Source organism: Lissotriton vulgaris, chromosome 6, assembly GCF_964263255.1.
Source record: "Lissotriton vulgaris chromosome 6, aLisVul1.2, whole genome shotgun sequence".
Classification (NCBI taxonomy): domain Eukaryota; kingdom Metazoa; phylum Chordata; class Amphibia; order Caudata; family Salamandridae; genus Lissotriton; species Lissotriton vulgaris.
Window position 1 is genome coordinate 1248738384 of NC_141694.1, and position 21046 is coordinate 1248759429.

Here is a 21046-nt window from a genome sequence, read left to right on the forward strand (position 1 = left end):
CTAAGAATCGACTTATCTATCAAAGAAAGAAGGGCCCCTTTATACCCAAAAGGAATAGGGCACTGTTCAGTGGCAAAGAATTAAATCCCTTTGGGTAGATTTAATTCAAAGCTAGTCATCCTGCAATCAGATTACCAAACACATCAGATATTGCACTCTTTCACCTCACTGCTATGCCACACTGAAGAGTGTACCATATATAGCTGAGGAAACCAAATGACAAAAAAGTAAAAAAATTAACACATACATTTATTGATCATAAAACAGTATTTTCATTAATAAAAGTAACCACACAGTCAATATGCATAGTATTTTCAAAACAATAAAACACAATACATTAAAAGTAAATAGGGCAATACATACAAGGTGGAGAGTAAAATAACCAGACAAATACAATATGTCTTTACAACATACACATCCGACATATAACGATGTCACAAGCACGGAGCTCAGTAGTTTATAATTGATATTCTTGAGCCATGCCTAGGTTGGCAGATTGTGTACTTAAAATTGGACGTCGACACAGTTTGATAGTTCAATTTATAAATCCATCTTTATCAAGACACGTGTATTAACTCTATGTGTTTTTTAACCAAATTGTAGGGCCACCTGCATATTAAAATATAACCATAGTTATTTCTATTCTAAAGAAACAAATTAAAAACATAAAATTCATTATGGCATTTTAAGGAAATAATTAGTTTGTATATCTCCTTCAATTATCAAGACACACAGATAACAATATACATTTAGCACAGAACGGTTTTACTAATGAAAAGGCGGGATTATTTCTCTAGAATCAGAATAACATTCTCCAGAATCCCGTCACAGGTCGACTAGACCTTTTTACCTGTCATAGAGTGTAGAAGGCAATCTATCCAAACAATTTACAATCAACTTCAACGCTTCCCATTGCTTTCCCCAAAGAACCACTGACTAAGGATCGAGTTTAAAGATTTATTATAAAGCCAAAAACAGTTGGGTGTATAAACACCTCAGCAAAAGGTTCAGAAGATAAACAGGCACTAATACAAACATAATCCTACGGAAAAGTCTCAGTCGACTAAGAAACAATACAAGAATCAGTTCCAGAATCATCAGGCTAACAAGAATTGCTATGACCTGAGTTTTAGTAGGCATTTGAAAAGAAAGGAATAAATCCATATGAATCTGTCCCTACACTATACTAAGTGACATCCCTACACAACAAGGTCCCCTCCTATCAAAGGTGTCAGCCGTGGTGACTTCCAAAGAAGTACACTCACTTTTCGGACTTTGTCTAAGAACCCCTCTCTCATAGCAAAGCTCTCTGCCTGACCAACAGCTTCCTTCGCCCTCATGCGCATCTGCTCTGCCTTACCCTCGGGGTGCTGTCCCTAATACAAAACCCCACAATACGGATGACACTCCCTAAGGTAAGGCCCTCTCGAAGGTGTTGATTTTCAGACATTTCCACTACGGTATCTCCATCCTTGTCCGTTGAAACGTCCTTGGGTCCCAGACTCTTCTTTTCTTGAAGTTGCTTCCCTAAATTCCGCAGTCACTCCTCCATGTCTGGGTCTACCATCCTAACACTCATACACAATGGGCCCTTCTTCTACAATCTCTACTTAGCCTTGCACCTGCAAAGGAACACATGTGAATCGGCTCACAATTTCATAATGTTGCAATTGACTTTAGCTAAAAGCAGCTTTCTTAAAAACATTTCTATGGTTTAATGTCAAGCAAAGCATTTTCAACCTGGCCTACACGATTTTCATGACTAGGCCTCTGCACGTTTATGTGTATCACATCCTAACATGAGCAATACATTTCGTTCCTTAGGCTTTCATTATTAAAGCAAAATGCATTTTCTAACATAAGCACTTCAATCGCATTATAAGAATACAATAACGAATTTTAATAAGGCAGCTAATACAATAATGATCTATTGAACATCCCTTAATTAGACTACTTCTCCACTGCAAACAACATTTCTAGGTTAACGTGGCATTAATGCTTTCAAAAACACTTTGCGTTGCTCTATGCGAGTTTTGGCACATTAATTCGTAGCCCTGCATCATATTTAAACCTAATTAAAAGTCCTCTATATATGTGGGTGCTGACTACTCGTGAATATGGTGCACCCTACAATTTCTAACTCAGTTTTGCGCTCTCTCAGTCCCCCCTTTGATGACCTGTGTCATCACCACCAACCCAACATCACTCAGGATAGGGACCGAGCTACACAGGACTTGTCGCTATTTTCCCTCGCTTAAGCATCTCCAATGCTCTCAAACTTCGATATTGACTGTCCTATAGATTCTCCATTCTCTGCTCTTGTACTCTCATCGACCTTGCCAACCTAGTTGACCTATACCACTTATACGGTCTCAGCAATCCCCACAATCCAATCACACATGCCACTACGATGATGAGGGGTTTCAATATGTATCCAAGGAAACTCCTCCCCAGGTTTGCAAACCAGTTTCCAACATTTCCAAATCCCTTACCGACTGTTTCCCACATGTTCTCTTGCGTCAAATCCTCAAGTTCATAATGAATGGCAGTAATGTTACGTATATATTTCTTCAGATCCTTGGAGTTATCTGGAATATACGTGCAACATTCCTGAACTTTCAAAAGTTTACAGACTCCTCCCTCTTTTGCTAGAAGGACGTCTAAGGCTAGACGGTTCTGTAAAACCATTGTCCTTATCGACAACATCTCACCCTCAACCAACACTAATGACTTAGACGTACTCATTCAATCAATCAATCAATCAATCAATCAAAGACATTTATAGAGCGCACTACTTACCCGTAGGGTGTCAAGGCGCTTTGGGGGGGGGGGGTTTGGGGGTGCCGCTACTGCTCGAATAGCCAGGTCTTCAGCTTCTTCCTGAAGGAGAGGTGGTCTTGGGTCAGGCGCAGGTCAGTCGGGAGGGAGTTCCAGGTCTTGGCGGCCAGGTAGGAGAAGGACCTTCCTCCTGTTGTCGCTCTTCAGATGCGGGGGATGGCGGCGAGGGCGTGGCTGGCTGATCGGAGGTGGCGTTTCGGAGCGTAGAAGTTGATACGGTTGTTGAGGTAGCTCGGGCCTTGCTCGTGTAAGGCTTTGTGTGCGTGGGTGAGGAGACGGAAGGTGATTCTTTCGTTGACGGGGAGCCAGTGCAGGTCTCTCAGATGTCCGGAGATGTGGCTGTAGCGTGGGATGTCGAGGATGAGTCTGGCTGAGGCGTTCTGGATCCGCTGGAGTCTCTTCTGGAGCTTGGCGATGGTTCCAGCGTAGAGGGCGTTGCCGTAGTCCAGTCGGCTGGTGACGAGGGCCTGGGTGACGGTCTTCCTGGTCTCGGTGGGGATCCACCGGAAGATCTTCCGTAGCATGCGCAGGATGTTGAAGCACGACGAGGAGACGGCGTTGACTTGTCTGGTCATGGAGAGCGAGGAGTCCAGGATGAAGCCCAGGTTGCGTGCGTGGTCTGTCGGTTTGGGTGCGGTGCCCAGGGCGGGGGGCCACCAGGAGTCGTCCCAGGCGGAGGGCGAGGAGCCCAGGGTGAGGACCTCCGTCTTGTCTGAGTTCAGTTTCAGGCGGCTGGTCGTCATCCACTCGGCTACCTCTTTCATCCCTTCGTGCAGGTTGGCTCTGGCGGCGGCGGGGTCGTTGGTCAGGGACAGGATCAGCTGGGTGTCATCGGCGTAGGAGATTATGTTGAGGCTGTGTTGGCGTGCGATGGCCGCGAGGGCGCTCATGTAGACGTTGAAGAGGGTGGGGCTCAGAGAGGATCCTTGGGGGACGCCGCAGATGACTTCGGTGGCCTCTGACTTGTACATTGACAGTTCATCCACCACAGTTGCCAACCGCCGTATCTTCACGTCATTCAAAATCACTCCCAACATTGGTATCGCTGCTCCAAACACATCACCCACTATTGCACCAGCACTCTCTCCCCGCTTCACCCTCGTCAAGTGTCCACCCTCCAAGAGAGCGAAATCCTCAGTATGGTATATCTTGGGAAAAATAATCGCCAGATAACATGTCCCATACCACTTATCCGGCAACCGCACACACGCATTTTTCCCACAGACAAAGTACACAGTAGGGATCACCTGTACTACACTCTTCAAGAAATCCTTGGTGTAATACTCCAATGTGAAAGTGTGCTCAAAGGTTGTATGACCCACATACACATTTTCATAATACGTCTGTGGTCTGTGAAGGCACAACTTCCCTTTCTGCACCTCATCTAAAGATATCGGACCATAGCTTCCCTTTGTCTTATGCAGCTTCTCCTCATCCGTCCAATCAACCTTACCTTGCCCTGACACCTGCAACTGCTTTTGCTTTTGATACCTATCTTCCACTTGTTCTATGAACTTCTTCTCTACCTCAGACAACGAGCATGTCAAATTGTGTCTGTGAGCATATGAGGTGTCTAACTCTTGAGTTGGAATGAAAAAATATCTAAGTCTATCCTCTGACTTATAATAATCCCACTTGTTCAAGTGTTTATAAGCAGGGACTTCCGGAAGCACAGCATCATAATTCGAAAAGAAATACTCAAAATGATTCCGCCCATAAAATATGCTAAGCAGCAAACTACATGAAATTCGATATGTCAATGGCAGGTGATGGTATCTAATACCCTCGTCTACTGAAGCTGGCAATTGCATACACACATAGCAATCTTTCGCATCCATCGCATCAATGTATTCATACAACAACTTTGCATATGCATTTTTTCCAAAGTTTCCTTTAAACAGGTCTGCATGTAATCTACGACTCTCTTCTACTAGCAAAGCTTTCTCAGCTCCTATTTTGACCTCTTTCTGGCAAGGAGTGGTAGGTGTAGGGGTTCCCTCGACCTCCACTGCCTGCTCTTGTGGTGCTAAATGAGAAACTATAACTACTAAGAATATAAAGAAAATCACTCCACCTGTAAGTGTGCCTACAATGCACTTAGCCCTACGAGTCGGGCTCCCAGCCTCCATGGTCTCAGAACAGTGTGGTCCGTTTTCAGCAACAACACAAAGTCTCTTTTCTTGGCTTTTTGAAAGTTCTCGAACCACCACTGGAAGCAGAAATCCCCTTTAGGTTCTTCAATTGCATCCACGCCAGACAACCCTAATCCTTCTCCATCCTCTAAGGGAAGTCCCTACATTTCTTCTTCTTCCTCTCGGCTCTAGGTAAATTCAACAGCTATTTACAAAGTCTTTAATAATCAATGATGATATTTGCTCCAACTGCACATAGCACATAATCCAAAAGTTCCATTTGAAGGACTACCGATTCATAAGCCGGTATCTCAGGACCAAATATAAGATCAGCCTATTCAAGATTAAATCACGTATCTTGCTTAGGTAAGGGGGATTAGGAATTGTGAGTGTCAGTATACCTTCAATTTCCAGTCCAGGTACCAACAATACCACTTCCAGTTTAACGTTTGGGATCGTACTGGTCAAAGTCACTGACCTCACCCTCCCGGACCTCAGTACACCTGGCATTTGTCAAAGGGTAGGTCCACTCAGGAGTGGCGTATCTTCGACAAGGTACTCTCACCCTCCTTGACCTTCTCGGACCTTTTTGTTCTGTCTCTTGGTTTCCCTCTTCCGGGTCTGATTCTTCGAATACAGGTGCAAGGTCCCTTTCGGAGACCAACCTTACATTCAGTCGCCTTCGCCTCTCAGGCCATCTTGCCTCTGTGCTGCCCACTCCTCTGCTTCTCGTTTGCACACCCTGCTCATCGCTGTTTTCAGCTTGCTCTGGTTTAAAATCACCTTCACAGCAACTTCCCCATTCAGAGGCGGATTCCGTGTCGCTGTCATCGTGATCTCCTTGCGCTCGATCGGAAGAGTTACCAGCTCCTTCAGACACCCCCACAGCTTGACTTGTCTCCTCTAGTGGATCTTCCTCCCCAGCTGGATTTTCATCAACGAGAGGAGCTGTTTCTTCCAGGGGTGCTGGAACTCTTTGGGTGTGAGAAGCATGGATCCAGTTCGGCAATCCACCACACTTCACAGCAGTGTTCGTCACCAGGATAACCTGAAATGGACCTCGCCAGCGCACATCCAGGCAGCTTTTTCTCACGTGCTTCCACACCAGGACCCAGTCACCGGGACACAGGTCGTGACAAAGGTCTCTAGAAGCCGGGATTTCAGCAGTCTGCACCTGAAGAGACACAGAATGGATGACATCAGAAAGTCCTTTACAGTAGTCAAGAATCAGATCATCTGTGATATTTAGCAAGGCTGCTGAAGGGACGGACGGCAATCTCATAGCCCTCCCCATCAACACCTCGTGGGGTGAGAGACCTGTCCTCCTGTCTGGTGTACTACGTAAACTCTTTAACACCAACGGTAATGCATCTGGCCATTTCAGGGACGTAGATGAGCACACTTTCGCCATTCGGGCCTTGAGTGTTCCATTTATTTGCTCCACTATACCAGAAGCCTCTGGTCGATAGCTACAATGCAGTCTCTGGTCAATGTTCAGTGCAGAGCAGAGCATTTTCACAATTTCACTGTTAAAATGCGCCCCTCTGTCCGATTCCAAAGAGGTCGGGATCCCGAATCGCGGCACTAACTCCCTCAACAATAATTTTGCTACTGTGAGTGTATCACACCTACGAGTTGGGTATGCCACAACCCACCTGGAAAACACACACACAATCACCAAGACATATCTGAGGCGATTACACCTCTGCATTTCAATGAAATCCAGTTGCATCCGGTTGAAAGGCCCACCAGACCTTCCAATGTGACTCAGTGTAACTGGTGTCCTTTTTCCAACATTCATTTGTTAGCACGTAACACACCGCTGACATACTGCTTCCGCAGCCGTTCGAAACTTTGGATTGTACCAAGTCTGCCTGAACACTCGCATCATCGCATCTCTTCCCAGATGTACAGGACCGTGTATCTGTCGTGCCATCGGACTCACCAGCTCATTTGGCAACACAGCTCTCCCATCAGCCGAAATCCACAAATCCAACTCTCCTCTGACACAACCAGCTGTCACCCATACCTTTTTCTCGTACTCTGACGCTTGTTCTTGCATCTTTCTCAATTCATCCCAAGTATCAGCCACTTCAAGTATCATGTTTAGCTCGGTCCCTCCCTGTGTCCCTTTGACAATTTGTTCAGTGAATGAATATCCCTGCTCGGCACAGTAGCGTGCCACTTCGTCAGCATAACGATTACCCAGGGACACAAAATCAGCACCTTTGCTATGTGCTGTACATTTCACCACGGCTATTTCTGCTGGGCCCTGCAGTGCCTCCAGCAGTAACCTGACAAATTCTCCATTCCTGATAGGGGAACCTGACGATGTCATGTAACCCCTTTGAGACCACAACTGACCGAAGTCATGAACTACACCAAACCCATATTGGCTGTCGGTGTATATGATGATTCGAATTTTGTTGGCTGCCAAACAGGCACGTGTCAACGCAATTATCTCAGCCACCTGAGCGGAGTGTACTCCTTCCAGGCAGGCAGCTTCGACTATCCCATGAATCGTACAAACAGCAAAAGCCGCTCTCAACTGCCCAGCACTGTCTCTTATGCATGAGCCATCAACAAAGTAAATTTCTTCAGGGTCTGCCAATGGCTCGTCGACAATGTCTGGTCTAGGTTTGGTGCACAGTTCAGTCCCCTCGAGGCAATCGTGGTCTTCACAATCATCATCTAAGGCATTTGGCAATGGCATTAACGTGGCAGGATTCAAAACCGAGCACCTCTTAAGGGTCACATTCTCCGCGGCAAGTATGACCTGCTTGTAGCGTGTGAGCCTATTATTGGTCAAGTGCTGCGTTTTGGTCCTGGTCATCAACAGTTCTACCGAGTGTGGAACATGTACCATCAGTGGATGTCCCATCACAATGCTTTCACACCTTTCAATGCTGACACCTGTTGCAGCAACTGATTTGAGACATCCGGGCAACGCTGCGGCTACTGGTTCTAAGGTAGCCGAGAAATAAGCAACAGGTCTACGGACACCTCCATGATCTTGCGTTAAAACTGCCAAAGCACAACCCTCCCGCTCACAACAGAACAATGAAAATGATTTGTTGTAATCCGGCATTCCCAGGGCCGGAGCACAACACAAGTCCTCTCGTAACTCAAGGAAAGCCATCATGCAGTCTGTGTCCCATGGTACCGGATCACTCACATCCTTGTGCGTCAGTTTCTGCAAGGGTTTCGCCTTCAGGGAAAAGTTGGAAATCCACTGGCGGCAGTAGCCCACCATCCCCAAGAACATTCTAACCTCTCTCTGGGTCGAGGGCACCATCATTTTCATTATGGCCTCTATCCTATCTGGAGACACCTTCCTTTTCCCCTTCTCTATTCTGTGTCCCAGATACTGGACTTCAGACAAACAGTACTGTAGCTTGCTAGGAGATACCTTGTGACCATTTTCTGCCAAATGGTTCAACAAAGCAATGGTGTCTATTCTACAAGCATCTTCTGTTTCTGACGCAACAAGGAGGTCGTCTATGTACTGTACGAGAACCGAGTTCTGCGGCAGTACTAGACTCTCAAGATTTCTTTTCAGTAATTGATTAAAGATCGATGGGCTCTCTGTATACCCGTGAGGGATAAGACACCATGTTAACACACGATCTTCCAGCTTAAACGCAAAAAGAAATTGGCTCTCCTCATGTAAGGGTATCGAGAAGAAAGCTTGACACAAATCGATCACCGTGAACCACTCAGCCTGTGCCGGTATCTGAAACAATATCACTGAAGGATTCGGTACCACTGGACAACATGGAACAACTATGTTGTTCACTTTTCGTAAATCCTGCACAATCCTGAACTTCCCACTAGGCTTCTGCAAACCCATGATCGGAGGGTTGCATGGACTGCCCATCACTTCCTTTAGAATTCCCTGTCTAATCATGGATTCAATCACAGGTCTTATTCCCGCAATAGTTTCTGGTGTCAACTTGCATTGGGGTGTTCTTGGGAACTTTGCATTCGGTCTCACTTGAATCTTAACTGGCTCTACTCCTTTGATCAAACCGATCTCCTCTCCGGTAAAGTCCCACACCTCCTGTCTGACTGTCTCTCTCAAATCCCAGGGGAGTTCCTCCACCGTTAATGCAGGATACAGTTCTATACACACATGTGTGTTGGCAACCTTAAAGGCAGCATCATCATCATTTGTTTGTAACTCTACTCCCTTAGGTGTACAGTAGATGGTACAGTTAAGTTTACAGAAAAGATCCCTTCCTAACAGACATACAGGGCTAGAATCGCACACCACGAATTGGTGTCTGTCCCTTAAATTCCCTATTCTTACTGGGTCTGGCTCAGTCAGTGGGTTTGTCATCCTCCTGTTTGCGACTCCTACAACTTGGATAGTCTGTCCGGAAAGTGGTAGGTTAGGGACTACTGCAGACCGTACAGTAGAACGGGTAGCACCAGTATCCACCAAAAAGGTGGTGGGGTGTCCATCCACATCCGCTTCTACAAATGGTCCCCTCTGGTCTACTTCTAGTACTGCCCCGAGGGTACAGTCCTCCTCTCCACTCAGGCACCGTCCTGTCACTGGGTCAAAGTGATAGTATTCGTCCCCTTCTACCATGAAAGTCATCTGCTGGTAAACCTTGGTCCCTGCCGCAATCTTCGGTGGCTGGGGAACCGGAGCTCTAGGAGCGGAAGTCCCCCCTTTAGCCGCCTTGAACTTAGCTACTGTTGCCCTCGGTACTGGAGGGGCCTGAACCTCCTCCTCCTCTTCCTCCTGTACCTGGTTCTCCGGGGTATGGGGACACCCGCGTCTACAATGTCCGATCTCATGACATTGATGACACTTAGTCGTCTTTTTCAAAGTCGCCAGGTCTACCCTTGGCCTTGGACCATCCTCACTATCTGTTTTCTGACCACCCGATTTTCTCCCTAAAGTTCCATTTCCAGACTGACCATGTCCTCCCGGTTGAATCTGGACCAGCATCAACTTATCCTTAAGCTTCCTAGTCTTAGAATCTATCTAATCACTGCAGTACCTCGCATACCTCAGGATCTCGTCCAGAGGCTTGTTCTGCCAACAAATTAAATGTTGTTGTTTCATGAGACAGAACTCGGGTCTCAGTCCCGGAACAAACTTGGACACAAACTGTCCCATGTCCTTTGGATCCATCACATCCAATCCACTGTACTGCTTGAATATCTGCAATAACCGCTCATAATACTCATGGACTGTCTCCTTCGGTTCCTGTCTAGTTCGATCTATTTTCACCCAGTCAATGTCCTGTGGTGGTACCTTAGTTTTCAACCACGTGATCGCCTGTTCGTACTTTACCATCACCCTGGGTGAGGGTCCATTTGTGGCAGCATCTCGGTCTGGCTCCTCTGTGGGCCATTCAATACTGACTTTACAGGCTATCCACAGGTCCCCTGGAACCACAATGTCAAATAATGTGTTCAGATCCACCCACAGTACTTTTGAGATCTTGACGAACCTCTCTACCTACTTGTACCACTCTACTGGACTCTCCCGCAACTTTGGAAATGTGTTCGTAAAGGCAGCCAAATCTCCCCTACTCCAGGGTACATGCACATATCTTCCATGAGCCACCTCCCTCAAAGGGTACGCCTCCACATTCACCAACCCCCCACCCGGAGATGTCTCAATAGTGCTCCGCCTAACGCTCTTCTTCCTCGACCACCTTTCCCCCCCATTTGTCCAGTTGGACCCATGTTCGGAGTCCCACAATCAATTCCCTGAAGTGGGTTTTTAATCCGATCACACTCTTCTCTTCTAGATCTTGGTCCGAATACTGCAGCCTATGGCCACCCTGTAATGCCTTTGTCCTGGTCAGATCCACTGTATACTTGTTCGCTAATTCTGTTAGTTTCTCATGGGCTGCCCTAGCCCTGCGAGTAACATCTTTTGCTACAAACAACAGTTCATCTGGTTCATAGAGTTCTATTCTCTCCAGAGGTAATGTACCTTCCACTATCTCCTCCACCTCTGATTTAAGTCTGAGCACATCAATTCTCCTTGCCTTCATTGCCGCTCTCAATGTGCCTTGACTAGAGGTTTCACTCGAGTCTCTCCCTTTACAATCCTGACTCACTCGTCTGTCTTCCTCAGGTGTGTTATGGGGAACCCTTCCTCTTTCCCAGCGTTCGTGGTCCCATTCCTGTCTTTTATCTATAGAGACAGGGGGTGCCGCTCCCCTATTTTCCTCGCTCCCCCGGTCCCATTCCTGCCTGCTTCCGCTAGACGTGCAGTGAGACACCCCCCTATTCTCCTGACTTCCATGACCACAATCGTCCCTCGATCTGTCGCTCGGGGTATCCACCACTACTGTCTCCCAAGTTCGCAAATCTGGCCGTAATTCCCTGATTGACCTTGGCCTTGGTCCTCTCAGATCCATCGGTCCTCTCAAACCCCCCTGTTCTCCGGATGAGTCTGCCGATGCTGCCAAAGGGGTGCTCCTTTCTATAGGCCTTGGCCATTGGCTCCACCCGTCCGCCACATTGCTCCTTCCTTCGCTGGTACTTCTCTCTCTGTCTATTTGTGGCAGACCCTCGCTTTGTGTCTGTTCTGGATTGCACACTGATACAATGGGACCTATGGTGACAGGTACCGTAAGAGCGTCTGGCAGTCTCTGGGAACTGACCCCCTCTTCACTGTGTACCTTCTGCACCGTATATCTTCCCACTACTCTCGTCTCTGGGGAATGCTGGGGTACCCTCTCTCCTTCCACCGAGCCGGACCTGTCCCCTACTGGGCCCAAGCCGCTCTCCATTAGGAGGCCACCGTCCACTACAGATGGTTCCCAGCCCATTGGTGGTGTTGGCCTCCCCTCTATCTCAGGATTATATGTAAGCATGGGCGAATTTTTTGAATTCGCGATCCGCGAATTTGCGGATTTGCGAATTCGCGATCAGCAAAATTCGCGAATTTGTGCGAATATGCGGATTTTTGTTTTTTGCGTGTTCGCGGGGTTTTTTGCGTGTTCGCGGGGTTTCTTGCGTGTTCGCGGGGCTTTTTGCGTCTTCGCGAGCCGCTTGCATAGCGAAGTTACCCATGCAGTCGTTTATGGGAAAGGGAGAGAGAGATAGATAGATAGATAGATAGATAGATAGATAGATAGATAGATAGATAGATAGATAGAAAGAGAGAGAAAGAGAGGGAAAGAGAGAGGAAGAGAGAGAACGAGAGAAAGAAAGAGAGGCCGGATCTCTGAAGGGCCAGATTCCTCAGTTGCCCCTACAGAACATACAGCTTTTTATATTTAGCAAAATGCATATGAAAATTGTTCTGTAAAGTTCTCTTTTAGTTTAACCCCTCCTGACAACTCAAAATAGGTGTATTTGCCATCCTCTCCCTTCTTCCTGTTTTTTATATCTGTAAGTGCTTCCTGATGAGGTTTAATTCCTTGGACAGGTGCCTCGTTGCCTACTTGCAACTATTCTCTGACCCTGCTTGAAGGGTCAGAGCAGGGTCAGAGAATAGTTGAGGCGCCAGGAAGCAATTAGCAGCAGGTGTCCAAGTTGAAGTTAATTTGTTTGTAACCCTTTTGTAAAAGGTTACAAAGAAATTAGGTTCAACTTTTGCACCTGCTGCTGTAACCCTTGCTTGGCTGAAAATTTGTCCCCGCTGATTCGCGGATTTTACAGCGATTTCGCGAGATTCGCGGATCGCGAAATCGCAGAAAATCCGCAAATTCGCCCGCGAAACGGATTTTACGCAACCCTTAATTATATGGAGGTGGTCTCTCCGACAACAGTCTCTCTATCAGGCTGTCATCTGTTTCACTGTCGTCATCCTCTGTGCTCTTTCTCCGCGCATCCCCTGCATTGACCAACAATGGGTATAGTCTGTCTCCCTCGATGGTCTGCACTCTCCACCTCTTGGCCAGTGCATCCCATCTCGCGTCTTGTACCACCCTAACTGATCTCTTCACTCTTTCCTGTCTTCTATCTCGATTCCTTTCATATGCTGCCCTGATCCATGCATTTAATGCTTCAAACTGCGTTGGTCTAGGCAAAGGCCGCAAAGAATCCATACTCGCTTTTAACTGGTACAACATCTCCAATCTAAATGTTCCGTATCTAGGAAAAGTCAATTCCTCACTTCCGTCAGTCATCTTACACCAGTTCTCAAGCCACAATTTGGTATGCAACCCAACATTTGTGGCCATGTAATGAGCTGGCGTATCCTCGGGTGGAGCCTCTTCCCCACCCCGAGGTTCTAACTTCTTTTCTCCCTTGAAACAACTTTGCAACCCTTTTAAACATTTCATGATGAAAACCACAACGTTTCTTTGTTTACAGTGCTCATTTACTTCCCAATGACAATCCACCAATCCCAGCGCGGCTTCTTCTGACGTCACTCGGTTCACGCTAACCGCCCAATCCAAGGGCGGCTCCACACTAACCGTCCTATCCCAGCGCTGCTCTTTCTGACGTCACTCGCCTCCGCTTCGCAGCAGTTCCCCTCCTCTCTCCGCTCGTCTCTCGGTCATGCATGCGTCCCAATCATACACTTGAAATGATCACTTCCGACCAAGCAACCACTTCCTTGACTGTACGTCCACAGTCTGACTGTAATTGTCACCGAACTGGCAAATGTCTGTCCACAAAACGACCGGACAATCGCCTCAACTGATAGGTTACAAACACACGGCAACTTCCGATCAGCGTCCGTTACCCACCCATTCACACATTCGTTCCCCCTATCTCGGTCCTGCGGGCGATCAATGGTACCTCATGACTCCCTTACAATGGTCGACAATTACTATAGGTGTTCGATACACCCGAACCACTTAAACTCTCCTTGAGTCTAAGATTTTCACCGGTTGCGCGCGCTCACAACCTGATCTCCTTTCACACTACAGGCACTCAACTCCGCCAGACAATACAATTCAACGACACAATGCACACCGCAATCTAACACGCATGACCCTTTTCATACTCACTCTCTTATGACCTGCTGCTTTCTGCCGCACCGTCACTTTCCGTCATTTTCCATGGAACGCCATCCTCTGTCCGCGGTCCTCTGGACGCTCATCTCCAGATCTCTATGGGTCTATGGGCCTTGGGGAAACCTTAACCTACTCTAGATTACCCTCACTCCAGAAGATAAACCATCCTACTCTGCTACCAACTGGAAAGGCGGGATTATTTCTCTAGAATCAGAATAACATTCTCCAGAATCCCGTCACAGGTCGACTAGACCTTTTTACCTGTCATAGAGGGTAGAAGGCAATCTATCCAAACAATTTACCATCAACTTCAACGATTCCCATTGCTTTCCCCAAAGAACCACTGACTAAGGATCGAGATTAAAGATTGGTTATAAAGCCAAAAACAGTTGGGAGTATAAACACCTCAGCAAAAGGTTCAGAAGATAAACAGGCACTAATACAAACATAATCCTACGGAAAAGTCTCAGTCGACTAAGAAACAATACAAGAATCAGTTCCAGAATCATCAGGTTAACAAGAATTGCTATGACCTGAGTTTTAGTAGGCATTTGAAAAAAAAGGAATAAATCCAGATTAATCTGTCCCTACACTATACTAAGTGACATCCCTACACAACAAGGTTCCCTCCTATCAAAGGTGTCAGCCGTGGTGACTTCCAAAGAAGTACACTCACTTTTCGGACTTTGTCTAAGAACCCCTCTCTCATAGCAAAGCCTGACCAACAGCTTCCTTCGCCCTCATGCGCATCTGCTCTGCCTTACCCTCGGGGTGCTGTCCCTAATACAAAACCCCACAATACGGATGACACGCCCTAAGGTACGCCCCTCTCGAAGGTGTTGATTTTCAGAAATTTCCACTACGGCATCTCCATCCTTGTCCGTTGAAACGTCCTTGGGTCCCAGACTCTTCTTCTCTTGATGTTTCCTCCCTAAATTCCGCAGTCACTCCTCCATGTCTGGGTCTACCATCCTAGCACTCATACACAATGGGCTCTTCTTCTACAATCTCTACTTAGCCTTGCACCTACAAAGGAACACATGTGAATCGGCTCACAATTTCATAATGTTGCAATTGACTTTAGCTAAAAGCAGCTTTCTTAAAAACATTTCTATGGTTTAATGTCAAGCAAAGCATTTTCAACCTGGCCTACACGATTTTCATGACTAGGCCTCTGCACGTTTATGTGTATCACATCCTAACATGAGCAATACATTTCGTTCTTTAGGCTTTCATTATTAAAGCAAAATACATTTTCTAACTTAAGCACTTCAATCGCATTATAAGAATACAATAACGAATTTTAATAAGGCAGCTAATACAATAATGATCTATTGAACATCCCTTAATTAGACTACTTCTCCACTGCAAACAACATTTCTAGGTTAACGTGGCATTAATGCTTTCAAAAACACTTTGCGTTGCTCTATGCGAGTTTTGGCACATTAATTCGTAGCCCTGCATCATATTTAAACCTAATTAAAAGTCCTCTATATATGTGGGTGCTGACTACTCGTGAATATGGTGCACCCCTACAATTTCTAACTCAGTTTTGCGCTCTCTCACTAATAAGCCCCCCATCATTTGTTTTAATCTAACATCAGTAAGAAGAGCACTTTCTTAGCTAGAAACAATCATCTTCTTAAAAACAAGGGCAAACCTTTTTTCCACATGTGTAAAACTTGCAAGGCAACAAAACCTAGTCCTTAGTATGGCACAATCTTCGGACAATCTGTATATCCACTGTTTGAGAGGAAATATGGGCTATTGGCTAATCCTTAACCCAAAGAACACTCACGGCTCCTCGCTCAACATCCACATCCATACCAAAAAATTGTGCACCATACCTCACCTCTTTGTTCAAGGTAGAATCCTTTTTTGCGGACTCTCAATTGTCTGTCACTCGCGAAAATGGACTAAATCCCACCCAAGTCTGTTGAAATTTCCCCGCTGTTTTACTGTAGGCGACAAAAGTGGAGAGCTTGTTAATATGCTCCTACAATAACACCCTGCTGCCTAGGGGTACAATAGATTACAAATACCCTCACCTTTATCTTGTATTTGGTGAGGATCTTGATTAAAATGATAGTATCTCCAAAGTGTCAGACGTTTAAAAAAAAAATGTTTGCGCTGGGGAGCAATTTGGCAGAATAGTCATCCCTGCATAGACAGAAGTTGAAATGTATAGCAGTAATGTACCCGTATGGTTTATGGTTTCGTGAAAGTATCTAAACCGGCGAGGTTAATTACCTTTGGTAAGGATGATGATAGTAGAGGACTGGTTCTCGTGCTTATTTCCGATCGGCTTCAATGGCTCATTCCCAAGGACAAGTGTCCCGCTTATGCTCCCTTTAATGATTTGGGTCGAGCATCCTGTTTGGGAGAAATTAGTAACGGCTATTATTGTTGTGTCATGGGCCCTTACTTTAGAAAAGCCTATAAGCTTAATCTCCCCTATTTCCCATTTCTACGGTAGAATGATCCTCCTCCTACTAGTAAGTCTGGCTGTGGGTTTACAGGATTGCAAGACTGTCCCCCTGATTATCTCCTGTATGCACCTATTTCGGATCCCCTCCAATCCTAACCACCCATCTATTTGAAGGGGAGTTATTTTGTTAAAGCGCATAGCATTGGGGTGGAAGTATCCACTATCACCCTACCCTATTAACTTAGCAAGCCCCTCTGAAGTCCTTGCCTTACTTACTTCAACTTGTAAGTGCTCCTGCGTGCGTTCCTCCCTCAAATATTAGACAGCATCTCAATGCCTGCCCGTGAGCCGAGTTGTTTATATACCCGTTTCAGTAATGGTAAACACCTGGGAGCAGTCCCGTGTATATGCGTATCCGCTACGGATCACGGGATACCATTAAATTAGTGTAGACTTCCGGATTTAATCGAAAATACTTCCAGGAGTCTTTTGTGAATTATAGAAGTTCCCGTACTATAATCATGCCCCAAAACAAGTGCCATCTTTAAATGACCCCGACGCTCCGTTTCCGAGGCTTAATATTGGTCTGGTTATTTTACTCTCTACCTTGTATGTATTGCCCTATTGACGTTTAATGTATTGTGTTTTATTGTTTTGAAGATACTATGCATATTGACTGTGTGGTTAATTTTATTAATGAAAATACTGTTTTATGTCAATAAATGTATGTGTTACGTTTTTTACTTTTTTGCCATTTGGTTTCCTCGGCTATATATGGTACAATCTTCAGTGTGGCGTAGCAGTGAGATGAAAGAGTGCAAAATCTGATGTGTATGGTAATCTGATTAGGAATGGATTTGGACACTGTATGGGGTACAGTGCTCATGCAACTGCACCCTCACCAATGGTTTAGTGTACCCAGCTAGAGGGGTAGTCTTACTTATACCATAGGCAGAGGGTTGCAGGCATGGCACCCAAGTATGTGTACCATGTTGACTCTTCACTTTTCTCTGCACCAAAACACATAGCCTGCTATGGCAGTGTTTGTGTGTTAAGGTACATGACCTCTAAGGGTGGCAAAATATGTTCTGCAGCCCTTAGAGGCTTTCCCTAGTCACAGTGCCCTTGGTACCCATGGTACATTTTGCAAGGGACTTACATGTGGCCAGAGATGCCAATTGGGGGTACAAATGTACAGTTATTGGAAAGAACACAGGTCCTGGGAACCTGATTGGCAGGGACCCAGGACACATCAAGTCAAAGTGCATCAGAAGTCTAGCAAAAAGTGGGGGGTTACTGCAACAGAAAACCACTTTCCTACAGTGCATTTACTCAGCCCTGCCAAGTACCATGCATCAGGCGTTAGACTAACGCAATTTTATGTGGTGGTCTGCATCACTGCATTAAAATGCATTGTCATGCATTTTCAGCTTCTGTTGTCCACCTGCACAAACTGTGAGCATGGTGAACTATTCGACTCTGTATATTACAATATGTAACATCACATGGTAATATTCAGAGTCGAATAGTTCAACTTACCTGCTGCTGCAGAACAGTTTTCTATTTCTAGGGTGGTTGAGTCGGCATCACGTCCTCTTACAAATTAGGTTGCTGACTGAGGCAGCTGAAGCTGCACGTGCCATGGCATAACTGTTGATTGGCATCAAAGGAGGGAGCCAAATGGCTACTACTGGGATAGGCAGGAGTGTGCACACTCTGCGCAATTCTAGTATTAAGTTGACTGCTGGCAGCAATCATGGCAGCACAGATCAGGGTGCACCTGGAGCCCAGTCCTCTTGATCATTAGTCGACTCATACCCAGGTGTTCCATTGCCATGGGGCAGGGGGTTGTGCCATACCATCAGACTTACACAAGCCACTAGCTGCCAACTCTGCAGGTGGCAGGGTTTGGCATCAGCCGTTGGGACTTCACGGACACATGGCACCGCTGCTATGATGGTGATTTAATTATATGTATCTTAATTTGCAATGCTGTTGTGTTATAATTTTTTTATTTTATATAGCTGGTTGACATGAAATTTGAAAGTGCTATATGGTGTACCAAGGCGCTGTGTTAGAATAAAATGCATATTTTATTTGCTGCTACTGGGTTGGACGATGACTATTGGCTAATGCCCTTAATTTATGGACTTTTTTTTCCAAATTCAGCCCTAGTAGGGAATTTTTTCTGTGTAGAAAGGCCATATCCTTTCTGCCTGCCTGTACCGGCTTCTTTCAGCTCCTGCCTCCTGTAAAGTTTTATATTTTATAGTCTCTGCTTTTTCCTCAGCACACTCTGGGGCATATTATCAAGAACATCGATAAAATTATCGCTGCTTTAGCGGCAGAACACTGCTGCTAAAACAGCGATAATGGGCTTGATAATATGCTCTTGTGAATTCCTATAGCAGCTCAGATTCTGTTGTTAACCTGGGCTGCTGTGGGAATTCACAAGAGCATATTATCAAGCCCATTATCGCCGTTTTAGCGGCAAGCGGCGATAATTTTATCGACGTTCTTGATAATATGCCCCCAGGTTCCCCTCTTCCGGTCTGTTGTTAGCCATTGTAGGATTCCTTCAGGTCGCCTTCAGCGCCGTATCTAAATATCCATTTATTTATGAGACTTTTTCTCCTATTGTTTACCCGGCTTGAGGTCTGAAAGGTAACTGTGGATGGCAGCACTTTGTCAATGGAACTCGATTACAATCAATTAGGAGCCGAAAAGTTATTAATGACTACAAGTAGGAGGGATGCACATTATTAATAATACGTGCTTGATATAGATCAGGGTCGGCTCTAGGGCATTGGGCAGTGCGACCAGTGCCACTTCACCAGGTGCTTGCTCCGGGATTGGGGGCGTGTTTGCAAGTATATTTTAGTTTTACAAGCTCCTGCTGTCACTTTCCTTGCCTCCAGCAATTTTCATACAACAATAAAAATGTCACGATAACTCTGTGATTAATGTTCTTCCTGGAGAGAGATCGGAGTTTTGTCTAGTGGAAGTTTTGACTGATTATGAAGAAGAGAAGAGGGTTAATATGCCTGCTGCAAAGTGTGCGTTCTGTGCAGATCACGGAGTGCATTTAATGTAAATAGGTCAGTGCTTTTGTTAGAGAGATCCTATTTTTTTACTTGCAGTTTATGCGGTAAAATCCCAATAAAGGACAGTGAGCTAATAAGTGTCATAAAAGAGCTGTATGCAAGCTGCAAGGTATAGAATAGAGCGCTATGGTTTATCACCCAGTCTTTCAGTGTTCTAATGCTGCAAAAAGGGTTCATTTGTCTTACTACAAAAAAATAAAGCAGTTAGTAGTAGTAAAAATAACTTTATTCGGTAGCCAGAGACCATCAAAGTATACAAACATATAACATTCCAATAAAGGCATCAGAGTGCATATTAAAAATATCTTCCAGCACAGTTCAATGTCCCTGTTTTTAGCAGCAAATAGTGGCTTATCAAGGTTCTCTCTTCCGTTATTATTAGCACATAAAAACAGAAGCTGTGGACAGGCTAGGCTATGTGCAAATAGTGTAAAACACTTTAAAACATATAAAATTATAAAATGTACCTTTCTACCTAATACATAAAATACATAAAATATATGGATTTGATACAATTTAGGTCAGACAATAATTAAAAAGTATTAATCTAAACACTAGAAATCAAATGTAGCAATCTACTGCGTTTACACCAGACTCTGCATAAAGCAATTCTTATTATTAAAGAGAACCCGCAAACATGGTGTAAAGTTTTAAATGTTGAGTTTGTGCTTCTCCAGACCAAGCACTCTTAAACTTTACTGTCTATCAGGATTGATGACATGTGACTCCCACACCTTGTACTCCGCTGTCTTATGTAACATTCTTATACACTGATTTACACAAATTGATTGAATGTCTCTGTGTGATGTAAAGTGCTTTGAGACCCTACACTTGTATGAGAGGTGCTATTAACCTAATTAAATGCATCTGAGCCAGAGAGTGGTTCTTGAGACTTGAGGGGCACTGTTAAACGGTGATAGTGAGGTATTCTGTAGCGAAGGTGATCATTGGGGGGCATCAACAAACATTGTTGCATGGGCCCAACCAATGCTAAAGCCGGCGCTGGATGTAATAATATATGTACAGCTGACAACAAGCGAAGTGCTCTTCTGCAAAGGCCAAAGTCAGACAACGAAATTGAATTACCTCCTGTCTTAGTGACTCCAATGTTGATTGAGCGTTCGTCCATTATTAACAGACTTGAGGTCAGCAATGAGCGTCCTGGCTGGCTGTAGCCTATGTGTGCCTCAGCCTCATTCTTCTGAGAGGCCGGAGTATCTTTGGCCGCTGAACGATCAGGTTACAAAGGCCCTAGGTTAGTGCCCTTCCATTTTTGGTGCTTTGGAGATATGTTTTAAGATCTTCTTAAGAGTTTCTCGTTGCTCAAATGGGCGTCATTCCTGATAAATGTATGTTTGCCTCATCTTCATTGCTTGATTTTGATCATGAGTAAGTGTCACTCATAGTTGGTTAAATGTTACTTATAGTTACACTGACATTATGAAAATGTCTTTCATAGCTATCTGAAACCTTGGCAGTTATGTCAGCTATTGATTTCATGTTTGCGAGCTCTAACTTTGCATCTTAGTTCTCCAAAAGGAAGGTTTTATTTACTGAGTGGGGCGATCGTAACACCCTCCATGCCTTAGTCCAACTACC